Source organism: Haematobia irritans, chromosome 2, assembly GCF_050003625.1.
Source record: "Haematobia irritans isolate KBUSLIRL chromosome 2, ASM5000362v1, whole genome shotgun sequence".
Taxonomy (NCBI): Eukaryota; Metazoa; Arthropoda; class Insecta; order Diptera; family Muscidae; genus Haematobia; species Haematobia irritans.
Window position 1 is genome coordinate 209,247,642 of NC_134398.1, and position 20,650 is coordinate 209,268,291.

A 20,650-nucleotide genomic window follows, 5' to 3' on the forward strand; every position below is an offset into this window, starting at 1 on the left:
ACTTTTACTTGAAAAATGTTCCATGTTCATCGTCCAAAAATAACATTTTGCATTTGAAATATGTTTGGGATGATCAAATTCCTTCTCTGTGTATGCTTGTTTATCCATCTCCTTGTTGTTTGCAAGATAGTGGCCGCATTCTTTATGCGATCATTACGAAAAAATTAAACGTGATTATTTCAAAGTTTTTTTTATACCCTCCACCATAGGATGTGGGGTATATCAACTTTGTCATTCCGTTTGTAACACATCGAAATATTGTTCAAAGAGCCCATACTGTATATATATATTCTGGGTTGTGGTGAAATTCTGAGTCGATCTAAGCATGTCCGTCCGACTGTTGAAATCACGCTAACTTCCGAACGAAACAAGCTATCGGCTTGAAACTTGGCACAAGTAGTTGTTATTGATGTAGGTCGAATTGTATTGCAAATGGGCCATATCGGTCCACTTTTAGGTATAGCCCCCATATAAACCGATCGCCAGACTTGGCTTGCGGAGCCTCAAAGAGAAGCAAATTTCATCCGATCCTGCTGAAATTTGGAACATGTTGTTGGTATATGGTCTCTAACAACCATGGAAAAATTGGACCACATCGGTCCATAATTATATATAGCCCCCATATAAACCGATCCCCAGATTTGACCTTCGGAGCTTCTTGGAGGAGCAAAATTCATCCGATCCGGTTCAACTGTGGAACGTGGTATTAGTATATGGCCCCTAACAACCATACTAAAATTGGTCCATATCGGTCTATAGTTATATTTAGCCGATCTCCAATCACACAAAAATTGGTCCATATCGGTTCATAATCATGGTTGCCACTTGAGCCAAACATAATATACCAAAATTTTATTTCTATAGAAAATTTTGTGAAAATTTTATTTCTATAGAAAATTTTGTTAAAATTTTTTTCTATAGAAAATTTTGTCAAAATTTTATTTCTATAGAAAATTTTGTCAAAATTTTATTTCTATAGAAAATTTTGTCAAACTGAATTATATACGTATTTACTCGATCTTGTTTGATTTAATATATACCACGTATGGACTTACATACAATTTAGAAGACGGTGTTAGGAGGTTTTAAAATACCTTGCCATCGACAAGCTTTACCGCAACCCAAGTAATTCGATTGTGGATGGCAGTGTTTAGAAGAAGTTTCTACGCAACCCATGGTGGATGGTACATAAGCTTCGACCTGGTCGAACTTACGGCCTTGTTTTTTACTTATTTATTGATTTTTTTAAGTACATATTTTCCCTTGAGCCACCGTGGTGCAATGGTTAGCATGCCCGCCTTGCATACACAAGGTCGTGGGTTCGATTCCTGCTTCGACCGAACACCAAAAAGTTTTTCAACGGTGGATTATCCCACCTCAGTAATGCCGGTGACATTTCTGAGGGTTTCAAAGCTTCTCTAAGTGGTTTCACTCCAATGTGGAACGCCGTTCGGACTCGGCTATAAAAAGGAGGTCCCTTCTCATTGAGCTTAACATGGAATCGGGCAGCACTCAGTGATAAGAGAGAAGTTCACCAATGTGGTATCACAATGGACTGAATAGTCTAAGTGAGCCTGATACATCGGGCTGCCACCTAACCTAACCTAACCTTCCCTTGAAATAGCATCAAACTATTACCCAAAATTTAGTATTTTTTCAATTGAACATACTATTATCGAAGTCACAACTTAATTATTATACCGGAAGTCATCGATTTACTAAATCCGTATTACACATCATTTTCCAGTGATTGCACATATAAGTAGCTTATTAAAACGATTAAAATAATAACAGCATATTTTTAGAAGAAAACAAAAAAATCTGAACTGAAATGTAATAAAATATGAAAAAGGCCTATTTATGATTTTGAATAGAAGTTGAATAAATCATTTAAATTATTTATCAATGTAATAGAAAAGGTGTGATGCTTGTAAAATCAATTACCAATTGATGCGGAAAAATTATAGGAAGGGAGATTCTATGCAAACAGATAATGTAATGAATAGAAAAGGATTTTGTTGTATACCCAGCAAAAACTCCTATTACCAGGTATGAGTACAAGTATGCCTGCGCCAAATTGGTAACAACTTCCTCGTACATATATCAGTAGTAATACTTTTACACGGGCATGACATTGGAGGAAAGTACTTCCGTGCAAGCATACCAGCAGTTGAAAAATAAGTACTTCTTCGCAAGCATACCAGCTCTCCAAAAATAATATCTTTACCATAAAGATACCCAAAAAGTGCGAACTCACCCCTCTTGTTTTCTAATCCAATACACTATACCACGCTCCACGACATGGATCTATTCAATGATGTTATTTTGTAATATAAATTATGTATTATACAACTTTAGAAAACAAAGGTATATTTTATTGGCAATTTTTTTTGAAATGTAATTTGGCATTATTTATCGCTACTATTAACGGTGCATACTGTAGAGCCGAACCCGGACCTCAAGATATGATTTTGATTACCGGTATTAGTAGAAAGAATCATTTTTGCCTACACAGGTAAGTTATTATTTTTAAAACCCAGGTAATACTGCAAGTAGTAACTTTTTGATTACCGGTATTACTGAAAGAATCACTAGTGCTTACCCAGTTTTTGCTGGGTAGCTTAAAATAATTAAAACTAAATATTTCATAAATTGAGAGTGAAAATATTTTTATCGACATTTTGCTAAATCTAAGTTATTTACATTTTAAAGTTGTGTAACACAACTTGGGTGCAACATTTTTAAGACGGGGGGAGTGAGTATGGTTGCCACTCAACTCAAAAGTGGTCTATGGACGTTTTAAAAAAATTCTACTACAAATTCACCAAATTTAAATTAAAATACTCATTTTGAAGGTCTTGATTAAATTTCCAAGGAAAAGGAAAATAATAAATATTTTATTTAATAATTTTATTTTATTAACATAAATTTTTTATTACATATATTGAAATAACTATCAGTCTTATTAGCCACTACAATTTTGGATATAGTACTACTGAATTTTGGAATAGTGCTACTTCAAAGACAAAAAATTCTCGAAAATTTTTCCAATTAAAGAATTAATGTAGTTTAAAAAAAAAATATTCAATTAAAAATTGAATTGATTAAACAATTTTTTTAAATGAAACAAAAATTAATAATATCAATAATTTTTTAATTGGATCAATTAATTTCTTAATTGATACTATCATTTCTGTGATTGAACACATTTCAATTAAAAATTTAATTGGATCAATTAATTTCGTGATTGAATCAGAAAAACATTTATTGAGTGTTCTACAAAAAATGGAAAAGTGGTAGTATCACAATAAAATTATGACAAAATATTCTATAGAAATTTTTGACAACATTTTCTATACAAATAAAATTTTGAAAAAATTCTATAGAAATAAAAATTTTGACAAAATTTTCTATAGAAATAAAATTTTGATAAAATTTTCTATTAAAGTAGATTTTTGACATAATTTTCTATAGAAATAAAATTTTGACAAAATTTTCTATAGAAATAAAATTTTGACAAAATTTTCTACTAAAATAGAATTTTGACATAATTTTCTATAGAAATACAATTTTGACAAAATTTTCTACAGAAATAAAATTTTAACAAAATTTTCTATAGAAATACAATTTTGACAAAATTTTATTTATATAGAAAATTTGGTCAAAAATTTTTTATGTACACAATTTTTGTCAAAATTGTGTTTAATAAAATTTTGACAAAATTTTCTATAGAAATAAAATTTTCTGTAGAAATAGAATTTTGACATAATTTTCTATAGAAATTGAATTTTGACAAAATTTTCTATAGAAATAAAATTTTGACAAAATTTTCTGCAGAAATGAATTTCGACAAAATTTTCTATAGAAATAAAATTTTCTGTAGAAATTGAATTTTGACATAATTTTCTATAGAAATTGAATTTTGACAAACTTTTCTATCGAAATAAAATTTTGACTAAATTTTCTATAGAAACAAAATTTTGACAAAATTTTCTATAAAAATAAAATTTTGACAACATTTTCTATAGAAAAAAAAACTTTAACAAAATTTTCTAATGAAATAAAATTTTAATAAAATTTTCTATTAAAATAAAATTTGACATAATTTTCTATAAAAAAATTGACATAATTTTCTATAGAAAAAAAGCTTGATATAATTATCTATAGAAATAAAATTTTGACAAAATTTTATTTATATAGAAAATTTGGTCAAAATTTTAATTTATATATTTTCTATAAAAATAAAATTTTGACAACATTTTCTATAGTTTTTCTATAGAACTTGAACAAAATAAAATTTTCTATTAAAACGGAATGACATGATTTTCTTTAGAAATAAAAATTTTCTATAAAAAAATTTTGACATAATTTTCTATAAAAAAATTTACATAATTTTCTATAGAAAAAAAGTTTGATATAATTATATTTTATTTCTATAGAAACACAATTTTGATAAAAATTGTCTACATAAATAAAATTTTGGCCAAATTTTCAATATAAATAAAATTTTGTTAAAATTTTATTTCTATAGAAAATTTGGTCAAAATTTTGTTTACGTAGACAATTTTTGTCAAAATTGTGTTTGTGAATTGTGAATTTTGACATAATTTTCTATAGAAATTGAATTTTGACAAAATTTTCTATAGAAATAAAATTTTGACAAAATTTTATTTTTATAGAAAATATATTAAATAAATATTTGACCAAATTTTCTATATAAATAAAATTTTGTCAAAATTTTATTTCTATAGAAAATTTGGTCAAAATTCAATTTCTATAGAAAATTATGTCAAAATTCACAATTCGCAAACACAATTTTGACTAAAATTGTCTACGTAAACAAAATTTTGACCAAATTTTCTATAGAAATAAAATTTCGACAAAATTTTATTTATATTGAAAATTTGGTCAAATATTTATTTAATATATTTTCTATAAAAATAAAATTTTGTCAAAATTTTATTTCTATAGAAAATTTTGTCAAAATTCAATTTCTATAGAAAATTATGTCAAAATTCACAATTCACAAACACAATTTTGACAAAAATTGTCTACGTAAACAAAATTTTGACCAAATTTCCTATAGAAATAAAATTTCGACAAAATTTTATTTATATTGAAAATTTGGTCAAAATTTTATTTATGTAGACAATTTTTATCAAAATTGTGTTTCTATAGAAATAAAATATAATTATATCAAAAAAAAATTTTTCTATAATAATAAATTTTGACAAAATTTTCTGCAGAAATGAATTTCGACAAAATTTTCTATAGAAATAAAATTTTCTATAGAAATAGAATTTTGACATAATTTTCTATAGAAATTGAATTTTGACAAAATTTTCTATCGAAATAAAATTTTGACTAAATTTTCTATAGAAACAAAATTTTGACAAAATTTTCTATAAAAATAAAATTTTGACAATATTTTCTATAGAAAAAAAAATTTACATAATTTTCTATAGAAAAAAAAGTTTGATATAATAATATTTTATTTCTATAGAAACACAATTTTGACAAAAATTGTCTACATAAATAAAATTTTGACCAAATTTTCTATATCAATAAAATTTTGTCAAAATTTTATTTCTATAGAAAATTTGGTCAAAATTTTATTTACGTAGACAATTTTTGTCAAAATTGTGTTTCTATAGAAATAAGATTTTGACAAAATTTTCTATAGATATAAAATTTTGACATAAGTTTCTATGGAAATAAAATTTAGACAACATTTTCTATAGAAATAAAATTTTGATAAAATTTTCTATAGAAATAGAATTTTTACATAATTTTTTATAGAAATAGAATTTTAACTTAATTTTCTATAGAAATAGAACTTTGACAAAATTTCCTATCGAAATAAATTGACAAAATTTTCTATAGCAACAACACTTTGACAAAATTTTCTATAGGAACAAAATTTTGACAAAATTTTCTCTAAAAATAAAATGTTGACAACATTTTCTATAGAAACAAAACTTTGACAAAATTTTCTATCGAAATAACATTTTAGTAAAATTTTCTATTAAAATACAATTTTGACATAATTTTCTATAGAAATAAAATTTTGACAAAATGTCCTATTGAAATAAAATTTTGACAAAAGTTTTTATAGAATACAATTTTGACAGAATTTTCTATAGAAACACAATTTTGACAGAATTTTCTATAGAAACACAATTTTGGCAAAATTTTCTATAGATATAAAATTTTGACAAAACTTTTTATAGACATAAAATTTTCACAAAATTTAAATAAAATTTAAAAAAAAATTATATAGAAATAAAATTTAATTTTCGAGTTAGGTCGTACATTTAAAATTCAACACATTTACAATTCAAGGGATATTTGTACATCAAAAAAATTTGTCGGAAATAGGGGTGATCAAAATAATAGAATAATATAGAAATAAACTTCTAAAAACAAAAAACAACATTTCTTTCGAAGAAGGAAAAATATTGTTTTCATACTAACCACAAAAATTGGATCAAAAACTCCAAAGTATTTTTATACCCTCCATCATAGGATGGGGGTATATTAACTTTGTCATTCCGTTTGTAACACATCGAAATATTGCTCTAAGACCCCATAAAGTATATACAGTTTGTCAAGAAAGTGTGTTGACAATGGGATAAAAATTATGTTTTGTTCCAAAATTAAATATAATGAAATTTTAAAAAAATATTTTATTATGTATTTTGCAAAGTATACATACGTACACAGAATTAAAAATTTAATAAAATATTTAATATTTCAATTATTTCTAGAATTTGAAATATTTGGCAATGTCAAAAGACTTTCTTGACATACTGTATATTCTGGGTCGTGGTGAAATTCTGAGTCGATCTAAGCATGTCCGTCCGTCCGTCCGTCCGTCCTTCCGTCCGTCCGTCTGTTGAAATCACGCTAACTTCCGAACGAAACAAGCTATCGACTTGACACTTGGCACAAGTAGTTGTTATCAATGTAGGTCAGATGGTATTGAAAATGGGCCATATCGGTCCACTTTTACGTATAGCCCCCATATAAAGGGACCCTCAGATTTGGCTTGTGGAGCCTCTAACAGAAGCATATTTCATCCGATCCGGCTGAAATTTGGTATATGGTGTTGGTATATGGTCTCTAACAACCATGCAAAAATTGGTCCACATCGGTCCATAATTATATATAGCCCCCATATAAACCGATCCCCAGATTTGGCTTGCGGAGCCTAAAAGAGAAGCAAATTTCATCCGATCCGGCTGAAATTTGGTACATGGTTGTTGGTATATGGTCTCTAACAACCATCCAAAAATTGGTTCACATCGGTCCATAATTATATATGGCGCCCATATAAACCGATCCCCAGATTTGGGTTGCGGAGCCTCAAAGAGAAGCAAATTTCATCCGATCCGCCTGAAATTTGGTACATGATATTGGTATATGGTCTCTAACAACCATGCAAAAATTGGTCCACATCCGTTCATAATTATATATAGCCCCCATATAAACCGATCCCCAGATTTGGCTTGCGAAGTCTCCAAGAGAAGCAAATTTCATCCAATCCGGTTGTAATTTGGAACATGGTGTTAGTATATGATCTTTAACAACCGTGCCAGAATTGGTCCATATCGGTCCGTAATTATATATAGCCCCCATATAAAACATTCTCCAGATTTGACCTCCGGAGCCTCTTGGAGGAGCAAAATTCATCCGATCCGGTTCAAATTAGGCACGTGGTGTTAGTATATGGTCGCTAACAACCATACCAAAATTGGTCCAATCACACAAAAATTGGTCCATATCGGTTCATAATCATGGTTGCCACTAGAGCCAAAAATAATCTACCAAAATTTTATTTCTATAAAAAATTTTGTCAAAATTTTATTTCTATATAATTTTTTTTTTAAATTTTATTCGGTTCATAATAAAATTTTCATCATTGTCAAAATTTAATTTCTATAGAAAATTGTATCAAAATTTTATTTCTATAGAAAAGTTTGTTCAAATTTTATTCGGTTCATAATCATGGTTGCCACTCGAGCCAAAAATAACCTACCAAGATTTTATTTCTATAGAAAATTTTGTCAAAAGTTTATTTCTATAGAAAATTTTGTGAAAATTTTATTTCTGTAGAAAATTTTGTCAAAATTTTATATCTACTTTGTCAAACTGAATTATATACGTATTGGATCGATCTTTTTTTATTTAATATATACCACGTATAGACTTACATACAATTTAGAAGATTGTGTTAGGAGGTTTTAAGATACCTTGCCATCGGCAAGCGTTACCGCACTTAAGTAATTCGATTGTGGATGGCAGTGTTTAATTGAAGTTTCTACGCAATCCATGATGGAGGGTACATAAGCTTCGGCCTGGCCGAACTTACGGCCGTATAACAAGTATATAATTTGGTAGGTTAAGTTAGGTTTGGGTTAGCCCGATATTTCAGGCTCACTTAGACTATTCTGTCCATTGTGATACCACAGTAATGAACATCTCTCTTGTCACTGAGTGCTGCCCGATTCTATGTTAAGCTCAATGACAAAGGACCTCCTTTTTATAGCTGAGTCCGAACGGCTTTCCATATTGCAGTGAAATCACTTAGAGAAGCTTTGAGACACTCAGAAATGTCACCAGCATTACTGAGGTGGGATAATCAACCGATGAAAATTTTTTTGGTGTTTGGTCGAAACTGGGTTTGAACCCTGTGTTGACCCTGTGTATGCAAGGCGGGCATGCTAACCATTGCACCACGTTGGTGATCTACGGTGTTAGATTTTTGGTAAAATGTTCTTCAAAAATTGGTAGATTATTTTTGGCAGGAGTTTGGCAACCGTGATCACAATGGGCCTTGACAGTCAGAGGCTGTATAAAAATTACCCATCCTGAAAATTTCAATTTTTCATTCGACCTAATGAAATTAGTTATCAGAAGTATTAAAATTAGTTTACGATTTATTGCAGTTACGATTTAAATTTGCCAAAAAAATAATTTGAAAATATATCACATAACTCTAATAAGTTCAACCTATCCTTGATGTATTAAACTAAAAGAACTTTTCATTCGTAAAAAATAATTAGTCAACTGGAGAAATGCATACGATCATATTTATTTTTATTTACAAAATTTCAAATGAATATGAAAAGACCAATATTTTTAAATATCTATGTGTACCGAAAATTTGTTGGTATTTGGAAACTTTGGCAAATGATATGAGTTGCATTGCTGCGAAGAACTAAACTTAAAACAAACACTACCACGCAGTGATTTTCGAAATGTCCCAAGTGAACTTTGTCATTAAAGGCAACAGTCGAAATTATCATGGTCATGAACAAAACCGACATAACGTACCGAATTTCAGGCGCTTATTTCACGTATCTAACACACAAAAAAAAATATTTTTTGTGTTCAAACACGAAATTAATTGATCCAATTAATTTTTAATTGAAATGTCTTCAATCACAGAAATGATAGTATCAATTAAAAAATTAATTGAAAATCAATTAAAAAATTAATTGATACTATTAATTTTTATACCCTCCATATATTAACTTTGTCATTCCGTTTGTGACACATCGAAATATTGCCCTAAGACCCCATAACGTATACATATTCTGGGCCGTGGTGAAATTCTGAGTCGATCTGAGCATGTCCGTCCGTCCGTCTGTTGAAATCACGCTAACTTCCGAACGAAACAAGCTATCGACTTGAAACTTGGCACAAGTAGTTGTTATTGATGTAGGTCAGATGGTATTGCAAATGGGCCATATCGGTCCACTTTTACGTATAGCCCCCATATAAACGGACCCCCAAATTTGGCTTGCGATGCCTCTAAGAGAAGCATATTTCATCCGATCCAGCTGAAATTTGGTACATGGTGTTAGTATATGGTCTCTAACAGCCATGCAAATTATGGTCCACATCGGTCCATAATTATATATAGCCCCCATATAAACCGATCCCCCGATTTGGCTTGCAGAGCCTCTAAGAGAAACAAATTTCATCCGATCCGGCTGAAATTTGGTACATGGTGCTAGTATATGATCTCTAATGACCATGCAAAAATGGGTCCATATCGGTCCATAATTATATATAGCCCCCATATAAACCGATCACCAGATTTGAACTCCGGAGCCTCTTGGAAGACCAAAATTCATCTGATTCAGTTGAAATTTGGTACGTGATGTTAATATATGGCCTCAAACACCCATGCAAAAAGTGGTCGATATCGGTCCATAATTATATATAGGCCCTATATAAACCGATCCCCAGATTTGACCTCCGGAACACCTTGGAAGAGCAAAATTCTTCCCATTCGGTTGAAATTTGGTACGTGATGTTAGTACATGGTATCCAACAACCAGGAATTGGTTCCTTTCAATTCATAATTATATATAGCTCCCATATAAACCGTTCCCAGATTTGACCTCCGGTGCCTTTTGGAGAAGCAAAATTCATCCGATCTTGTTGAAATTTGGTAAGTGGTGGTAATATATGATATTTAACAACCAAGTGAGTTGAAATTTGTGGATGGCAGTCTTTCGTAGAAGTTTCTACGCAATCCATGGTGGAGGGTATATAAGATTCGGCCTGGCCGACCTTACGGCCGTATATACTTATTGTGATTGATTTTTGTTTCAATTAAAACATTTGTTGCATCAACTAAATTTTTAATTGAATATTTTTTTAAAACTCAATTAAGTTTTTAATTGGATAAATTATCGTGATTTTATTGCTGTGAACTCAAACAGATTGAGTGAAAAAAAACCTTTAATGAACTACACCAATAACATATATAGTCCGATATGGCCCATTTCCAATACGGTGAGCTATAGCACTATGTAGTCATTGTGCCAATTTTCAAGTAGAATGTTTGTGTGATTTCATTAGCCTTGACCTATGGACAGTATGATAAAGTTAGCATACCTCCATCAACTAAAAAGGATTTCACAATTCTAATGAAAACAAAACTTTTTGAATTCGATTTATTTTATTAGTACCCCATTTTTTCCATATTTTTGAAATTCCTAACGGTACCTCCGATTGCCACGATATGAAGAAAACAAAAGTATTATAGCATCGCTTGTGTTTGTGTCCTGCTTTAAGTGTAAATAGTATTTTTTTATAATTTTATTATTTACGACTTAGCACACTTTACAAATTCAACGTTGCATAAAAATATTTTCAAATATTTTATCACTAATGCACAAAGTTATGTCACATTTACAAAAGATGACAAATTTTGAATAATTCCCAACACAACAACTATCAACAACTGTGGATATTGATGAACACACACCCACTCACACAGAACCTCTCTTGCTTACTCTCCTCATCATTCGCAATCTCACTCTCTGTGATCCAACCGGGATATAAAGTGTAGACGTAGTAGTAGTAGCAGTAAATGCATTCATGCATAGGAAACATGATTGAATATCTTCCCCTTAGTTGGGAGAGGGAGAGAGAGCGTGTGTGAGGGAGAGTGAGTGTAGCTAGAGTTTATTTAGTTAAATTGTTGGCATAGGTACAAGCGAGTACCAAAGGGGATGTGTGTGGCAACAAATGGTATACCATTTGAAATATTTTATAAATTAATGTTGACAGTGACAGGAACATTTCATAAAATTGCAAAAACACATCAACAAAACAAAAACACTATACAAAAATTCGTAGTATTTACTCATGTTGATTTATCCTCGTCAAAGCAAAAACAAAAAGTCTCATACAAATCCTACTCCATATTGGATGCAGCTAGAATCTAATTTGCTATGGTGAGATACGTTGCAACTAATAACCACATGGCAAGTGACAGTTACTAAATTTGAATTGTTAGAAAACTCAAACGACATACAAATGCTTTAGCGGTTTAGCTAACTGGGGTAAATTTTTACCATTGGGAAAACAAAGCATAACAATTAAGAGTGGATTTGAATTTGACAAAACGGATACACATAGGCTTCTTTAATATGGACAACTAAATTGTTTTAAAATAAACGTTGTCATTGAAATATCAAGAAAATTTAAGTAAAGACAATTAAAGCATAAACTTCAATAATGGATAACAGGGGAATCCTATAGCCAGTACGTTAATATGTTGCTATTGAGGGTATTTTACTTACCTTAGAAAAATGTAGGATAAAAGTGGTGACATATGATGTGTCAGAGGAAAATTTCCAAATACAACTTCCGGGTGAGCACAAGGAAACTACAACCAATATAGGGATTACCATTTTTTGTGGGTCCCTGGAGGGTTATAGGCGTTGAAAGTTGGTCACCTCGGGTGTATGACATTTGTTTTGTCTGAAAAATTAATTATGAACCTTGATCTTTTACTGAATAGAATTACAACTTCTATTCAGTAAAAAATTAAAGTTCATAATTAAAACAAGTATATACGCCCGTAAGTTCGGCCAGGCCGAATCTTATGTACCCTCCACCATGGATTGCGTAGAAATTTCTACTAAAGACTGTCATCCACAATCGAATTACTTGTGTTGCGGTAACAGTTGCTGATGGCAAGGTATCTTAAAACCTCTTAACACCATCTTCTGAATTGTAAGTTAGTCCATAGGGGTATATATTAAACAAAAAAGGCCGATTAAATACGTGTATAATTCAGTTTGACAACATTTTCTATAGATATAAAAATTTGACAAAATTTTCTATAGAAATAAAAATTTGACAAAATTTTCTATAGAAATAAAAATTTGACAAAATTTTCTATAGAAATAAAAATTTTACATTTGCATAGTTTTAAGCTGAAATCAAAAACAACAACAATGATTAAAGAACAAAACCAACAATACCAAAACAAAACGAGTGAAATAAAATTTTTACAAAATTTTCTATAGAAATAAAATTTTGACAAAACTTTCTATGGTAATAAAATTTTGACAACATTTTCTATAGAAATGCAATTTTGGTAGATTATTTTTGGCGATATGGACCAATTTTTGTGTGATTGGCTATCGGCTATTCAGTCCATTGTGATACCACATTGGTGAACTTCTCTCTTATCACTGAGTGCTGCCCGATTCCATGTTAAGCTCAATGACAAGGGACCTCCTTTTTATAGCCGAGTCCGACCGGCATTCCACAGTGAAACCACTTAGAGAAGCGTTGAAACCCTCAGAAATGTCACCACCATTACTGAGGTGGGATAATCCACCGCTGAAAAACGTTTTGGTGTTCGGAAGCAGGAATCGAACCCACGACCTTGTGTATGCAAGGCGGGCATGCTAACCATTGCACCACGGTGGCTCCCATAATTATGGAAAGATAAGGACCAATTTTTGCGTTGTTGTTAGAGACCATATAGTAACACCACGTACCAAATTTCAACCGGATCAAATGGAGTTTTGCTCTTCCAAGAGGTTCCGGAGTTCAAATCTGGGGATCAGTTTTTATGGGGTCCAGTGTTGCCAGTACCTTTCTCCAGAATTTAAATTTAAATTCCTCACAAAAGTCCCCAATATATTGACAAGTTTTTTTTAAATAAAACAAAAATAAAGAAAATAGGCTTTACTGTAGAAAATCAGTAATAATTTAAAAATTAGAATATTGTCAAATCCTTTAATCTGCAATAACATCAAGATTTTGAACCACAACACTAAGAGACTGGTGATCGTCTTCTAAATGCGGGAGATATTAAAATAGGAGTTCGGTCACGTTGTATTTATGAACGAAAATTTACTTATAAATATTCAAGTAGTAAAATTGAGTGTAAGACTCTATAGAAATAAACTTCTGACAATTTTTTTTTTTCATTTAGAAATAAAATTTTGACATAGTTTTCTATAGAAATAATCGTCTGAGAAAATTTTTAGAGAAATGAAATTTTGACAAAAATTTCTAAACGAATAAAATTTGGACAAAATTTTCTATAGAAATGTTGACAAAATTTTCTATAGAAATAAATTTTTGACAAAATTATCCACGTAGAAATAAAATTTTGACAAAATTTTCTTTCGAAATAAAATTTCGACAAAACTTTCTTTCGAAATAAAATTTTGACAAAAATTTCTACGTAGAAATAAAATTTTGACAAAATTTTCTTTCGAAATAAAATTTCGACAAAACTTTCTTTCGAAATAAAATTTTGGCAAAATTTTCTTTCGAAATAAAATTTTGGCAAAATTTTCTATAGAAATAAAATTTTGACAAAATTTTCTATAGAAATAAAATTTTGACAAAATTTTCTATAGAAATAAAATTTTGAATAAAAATATTAGACCGATTTCTCGACAAAAAAATCCCCAAATATAGTTTAAATCCCCACCCAATCTCCAAGTCCCCTACTCAGAAATTTCGTCCCCATTCACGAAAAGATATCCCTAATTTAGGGGAAAATCCCCAATACTGGCAACACTGATGGGGTCTATATATAATACTAACACCACGTACCAAATTTCAACTGGATCGGATGAAATTTTGCTCTTCCAAGAGGCTCCGGAGTTCAAATCTGGGGATCGGTTTTTATGGGGGCTATACGTAAAAGTGGTCCGATATGGCCCATTTGCAATACCATCCGACCTACATCAATAACAAGTACTTGTGCCAAGTTTCAAGTCGACAGCTTGTTTCGTTCGGAAGTTAGCGTGATTTCAACAGACGGACGGACGGACATGCTCAGATCGACTCAGAATTTCACCACGGCCCAGAATATATATACTTTATGGGGTCTTAAAGCAATATTTCGATGTGCTTCAAACGGAATGACAAAGTTATATTTACAAAAATGTTATGTCCCAAACATAATATGTTCTAACATATTAAAACATATATGTCCCAAACATGTTATGCTACTTTATGAACATTATATGCTTGCACTTAAAAATATTGTGTTAAAAAATTTGAGCTCCAAACATATAATTTTTACACCCAAACATATGAAAATTTGTATTTTTCGTCCGTGTAGATTGCGAGAGATATTAAGGCTCATATCTCATGTACGGGGAGGGAGATATACGTGCCGAATTTGGTTGAAATCGGTTGAGATTTAGATATAGCTCCCATATATATCTGTCAACCGATTTGCACCCTATGGGAAATGGATCAAACACATATGTACACCGTAGTTCAGAATTTCACAAGGATTTACTTGAAATTTTGCACAAACAGTACAATCGACATTTTAAAGTCGGCCCCGCCCGACTAGACTTCTCCAAATAATTTTTCTTTTTAATCATAGAACACTAAATATGGAGCTTTATATCGGTCGTTTTGGTCAAGTAATATTTTAGTTCTTCTCATCCCAAAATGGGCAATTTTCCAAAATGTCTCATACGCCATTAACTAAATGTAAACGTTTTTAAATCCTTCCAGTAAACAGCTGAGAAATATGCAAATTACAAAAAATTACGCCTTTTTAATACATATCTCCAATTTGGTGATTTTGGTGATGTTTGGTACGAATTTCGGAAACAGTAAAGGGTGATTTGTTAAGAGCTTGATAACTTTTTTTTTAAAAAACGCATAAAATTTGCAAAATCTCATCGGTTCTTTATTTGAAACGTTAGATTGGTCCATGACATTTACTTTTTGAAGATAATTTCATTTAAATGTTGACCGCGGCTGCGTCTTAGGTGGTCCATTCGGAAAGTCCAATTTTGGGCAACTTTTTCGAGCATTTCGGCCGGAATAGCCCGAATTTCTTCGGAAATGTTGTCTTCCAAAGCTGGAATAGTTGCTGGCTTATTTCTGTAGACTTTAGACTTGACGTAGCCCCACAAAAAATAGTCTAAAGGCGTCAAATCGCATGATCTTGGTGGCCAACTTACCGGTCCATTTCTTGAGATGAATTGTTCTCCGAAGTTTTCCCTCAAAATGGCCATAGAATCGCGAGCTGTGTGGCATGTAGCGCCATCTTGTTGAAACCACATGTCAACCAAGTTCAGTTCTTCCATTTTTGGCAACAAAAAGTTTGTTAGCATCGAACGATAGCGATCGCCATTCACCGTAACGTTGCGTCCAACAGCATCTTTGAAAAAATACGGTCCAATGATTCCACCAGCGTACAAACCACACCAAACAGTGCATTTTTCGGGATGCATGGGCAGTTCTTGAACGGCTTCTGGTTGCTCTTCACTCCAAATGCGGCAATTTTGCTTATTTACGTAGCCATTCAACCAGAAATGAGCCTCATCGCTGAACAAAATTTGTCGATAAAAAAGCGGATTTTCTGCCAAATTTTCTAGGGCCCATTCACTGAAAATTCGACGTTGTGGCAGATCGTTCGGCTTCAGTTCTTGCACGAGCTGTATTTTATACGGTTTTACACCAAGATCTTTGCGTAAAATCTTCCATGTGGTCGAATAACACAAACCCAATTGCTGCGAACGGCGACGAATCGACATTTCACGGTCTTCAGCAACACTCTCAGAAACAGACGCAATATTCTCTTCTGTACGCACTGTACGCATTCGTGTGGTTGGTTTAATGTCTAATAAAGTAAACTGAGTGCGAAACTTGGTCACAATCGCATTAATTGTTTGCTCACTTGGTCGATTATGTAGACCATAAATCGGACGTAAAGCGCGAAACACATTTCGAACCGAACACTGATTTTGGTAATAAAATTCAATGATTTGCAAGCGTTGCTCATTAGTAAGTCTATTCATGATGAAATGTCAAAGCATACTGAGCATCTTTCTCTTTGACACCATGTCTGAAATCCCACGTGATCTGTCAAATACTAATGCATGAAAATCCTAACCTCAAAAGAATCACCCTTTATATGCAGCAGTACTCCATTGATGTAATTATATGGTGGCTATTAGAGGTCTGCACAATTCCATTTGTAAATGCAGAGTACACGTGTACTTGCTAAATGAGTACATCTATTTGAGAGAGTCGCAAAACTATTGGTACACATTTTAATGAACACCAAAAGCCACGAGTAACTTCTTGTTGCTACTCTGATGTCTTCACTACCAACAAACACATATTCCTCTTTCTCTCTTATTGAAGTGTACTCAGAGTGATCACGTCGAGTATGTTGCGAGAACAAAACTTCATAGAGTACTCCATGTACCACGTGCAGTTTCAGAAATACAAGAAAACAGTTACTCTCCATAATATATGTTTTCGGATAGATATAAAGAACGGCAAACGGTAAGGTAAGTGTGTGACATACATAAATATATGAAATATGTGACATACATACATATCTATGATTAATAATAATGGAAAGTTTTGCTTCGCACATAACTGAGAAATACTTGTGGTACCACGTGAAGTGAAGAGAATCCATGTTGTACTTTTTCTCAAGTACTTACATTTTTATTGTTCCTTTTTTTCGGAACACATATTGTTTCGGATAAGTACTTGGTGGTATTTGACAAGCAAGTGTTCTCTTCACTTCACTACTTGCGCTCTGAGAGAAAGACAGTGTATGTACTATATTCGACAGCGAATTGCATACATGTAGTGAAAAGTTATTCGATGCAGACCTCTAGTGGCTATACCTAAATCTGATAAAAGGAATAATGTATCCGTTATGTTTAAATAAATAAATGGTAAAACCTTTAGAATTTCCATTGCTTTCATAGCTTGACCTCAAGCCTTTTATTGTATTCCTCCTCCAACCCCCAGCACAAAGTTTTATTTTCTACACTCTAATGTCCATAAAATGTGGCCAGCTCATTGACACAAAATTTCAATCTAAATCCCTAAAATATTTATTACAAATCAATTTGCGGAACGAGTGCGTGATACTCGTCCTGGCATCGTTTATGATTTATTACCTTCAACAATGGCACAAGCACATTGGCCACAGGCCCTAAATCCATAAAATGGACAAAGATGCAACCACGAACCACATCATAAAATGAGTGAATATTTGTCAAATAGAATCAAAGAAAAAAAAACGGAACATGAACTAAACACACAAAAAAAAATCAAATAAAAAGTCACGTTTCTAACTCAACTAAAATGTGATACGATTTTATGGTTACACATTTTTGAAGTTGATTTTTTTACGATTTTATTTCCTCATTGTCCGAAAAATTCCTCATCCTTGCAATCGCACGCATATATGCGCCTAGGCCATAGCCTAATGGTTAAGGACTGGCAACAATGTTCAACTTTATTAAATGGGACAGGATGAGATGGTGCGAGTTGAAGGATATAAAAACCTGTGTTTTGTTGTCGAAGGTAGCGTAAGTTTAGAAAATGTTGGACGGAATTTTAGGGAGGCGAATTACACTGGACTACAAGAGTTTTCAGAGTAGATTCATATATATTGAATGACTGATATGTATACAATAATGAAAAGTGCTATTTTTTTATTTTATTTGTTTTAAATTCTATTGTTAAAAAAATATATATGCGGTCCAAAGTACGGCCAGGACTAGTCCACCATGGGTTCCGTAGGAAGTTATACCAAATTCAATATGAACAAATTTTCACATTGCAATTAATGCTTCAAAAATTCAAGCGGATCAGATGAAATTTATTCCTTCATGGCGCTCCTGAAATCAAATCTAGGTTTTGGATTCTATGGGGACTATATATATTTATGAACCAATAGGGACCAAAATTTGTATAATTGTTGAAGGACATATATCAAAATTTCAACCGAATCTTATGAAATTTGCTCCCCCAAAGGACGCTGGAAGTCAAATCTGGGAATCGGTTTATTAGGGGGCTGTATATAATTATGGACCGATATGAACCAATTGTTACAAGGGGCATATACTAACAGCTAGAGATGGAAAATACAATTTTTAAGAAAGTACACAAAATGTATTTTTTGAGCGAAAAAGTACTTTCCACTAAATATCAACAAAAAGTTTATTGGAAGATTATTAGTGTGAAGAACTCCTTTAGACCAATTTTATCTGCTTACAAAGAGTATCGTGGTATTGTAATCACGTTTGCCAGAGTTGGTAAAATTATACTGTTTGTTAGATTCGTCCAATTCATAGTACTTAATAAATTTTCTGTAGAAAAATAAAAATAAATTTTGACAAAATTTTTTACAAATAAATTTTTGAAAAAAAAATATAAAGAAATTGACAAAATTTTCTATAGAAATAAAAATTTAACAAAATTTTCTATAGAAATAAAATTTTGACAAAATTTTCTATAGAAATAAAATTTTGACAACATTTTCTATAGAAATAAAATTTTGACAAAATTTTCCATAGAAATAAAATGATGACAAAATTTTCTATAGAAATAAAATTTTTACAAAATTTTCCATAGAAATAAAACTTTGACAAAATTTTCTGTAGAAACAATTTTTTTACAAAAATTTCTATAGAAATAAAATTTTGACAAAATTTTCGATAGAAATAAAATATTGACAAAATTTTCTATATAAATAAACTTTTGACAAAATTTTCTACAGAAATAAAATTTCGACAAAATTTTCTATGGAAATAAAATTTTGACAAAATTTTCTATATAAACAAACTTTTGACAAAATTTTCTATAGAAATAAAATTTCGACAAAATTTTCTATGGAAATAAAATTTTAACAAAATCTTCTATAGAAATAAAATTTTAACAAAATTTGGATAGAAATATCATTTTAACAAAATTTGGATAGAAATAAAATTTTAACAAAATTTTCCATAGAAATAAAATTTTGACCAAATTTTCTATAGAAATAAAATTTTGACAAAATTTTCTATAGAAATAAAATTTTGACATAATTTTCTATAGAAATACAATTTTGAGAACATTTTCTATAGAAATAAAATTTTGACAAAAATTTTCGATAGAAATAAAATTTTGACAAAATTTTCGACAGAAATAAAATTTTGACAAAATTCTCGATAGGAAATAAAATTTTGACAAAATTTTCTATAGAAATAAAATTTTGTCAAAATTTTCTATAGAAATAAAATTTTGACCATTGCACCAAATGGCTGTAATAAAAAAATGCTTTGTTATCGACGAAATTTAAACTTTGTTTTGTATATTATTAAGTTTTGTGGAAATGCAAAAGAAGTTTTTTTTTTTAAATAAAATTTAATTAGTTTTGAAGAAACAGGTACAACTCATTAAACATATGAGAAGTATATCATATCTTGTTAAAATTTTATTAAAAAATCTGTAATAAACAAAATTGAACATTTACATAAGAATAAATAATTTTAATGAATTAATCCAAAATATTGTTTGCATGTGAATAATAAACGTATTGCTTGATGCTGGGTATGTTCCATGCGTTACTTCAGTCTGACACAATATGAACAAGACTATTACCGCTGTTGGTGTTTCTACATGCATCAAAACTCCGAAAAATAATTTTCGAATAAATTGTTCCTGTATCAGCCTGTGTGGCTAAGTACTAATCGGATCATCTGCTTAAACGCAATCAATGCCCCATGGAATTTTCTCTAACAAAGACAGCAAAAAAAGCGTCGCCAAAAAAGTAGTGAAAATGTTGTTTTTGGATCCGGAAGTGGTGCAAAATTGGCGCAGAAGCGATGATTTTAATATGGGATTGTCATAGGACGGATGTCCACCATTTCGACAGCCGTTGCAGTGAATTTGCATCACTTCTTAAGGTGTGATGCGAATCCAGTGATATGGATGTGAATAAAGAAATTTTGTGATATTTTGACGAATAAATAATTTTTAATTTTTTTTATGATTTTTAATGCATTATAACGGAACGTTTGACATCAAATATTTTCAAAAATTCGCAATTTTT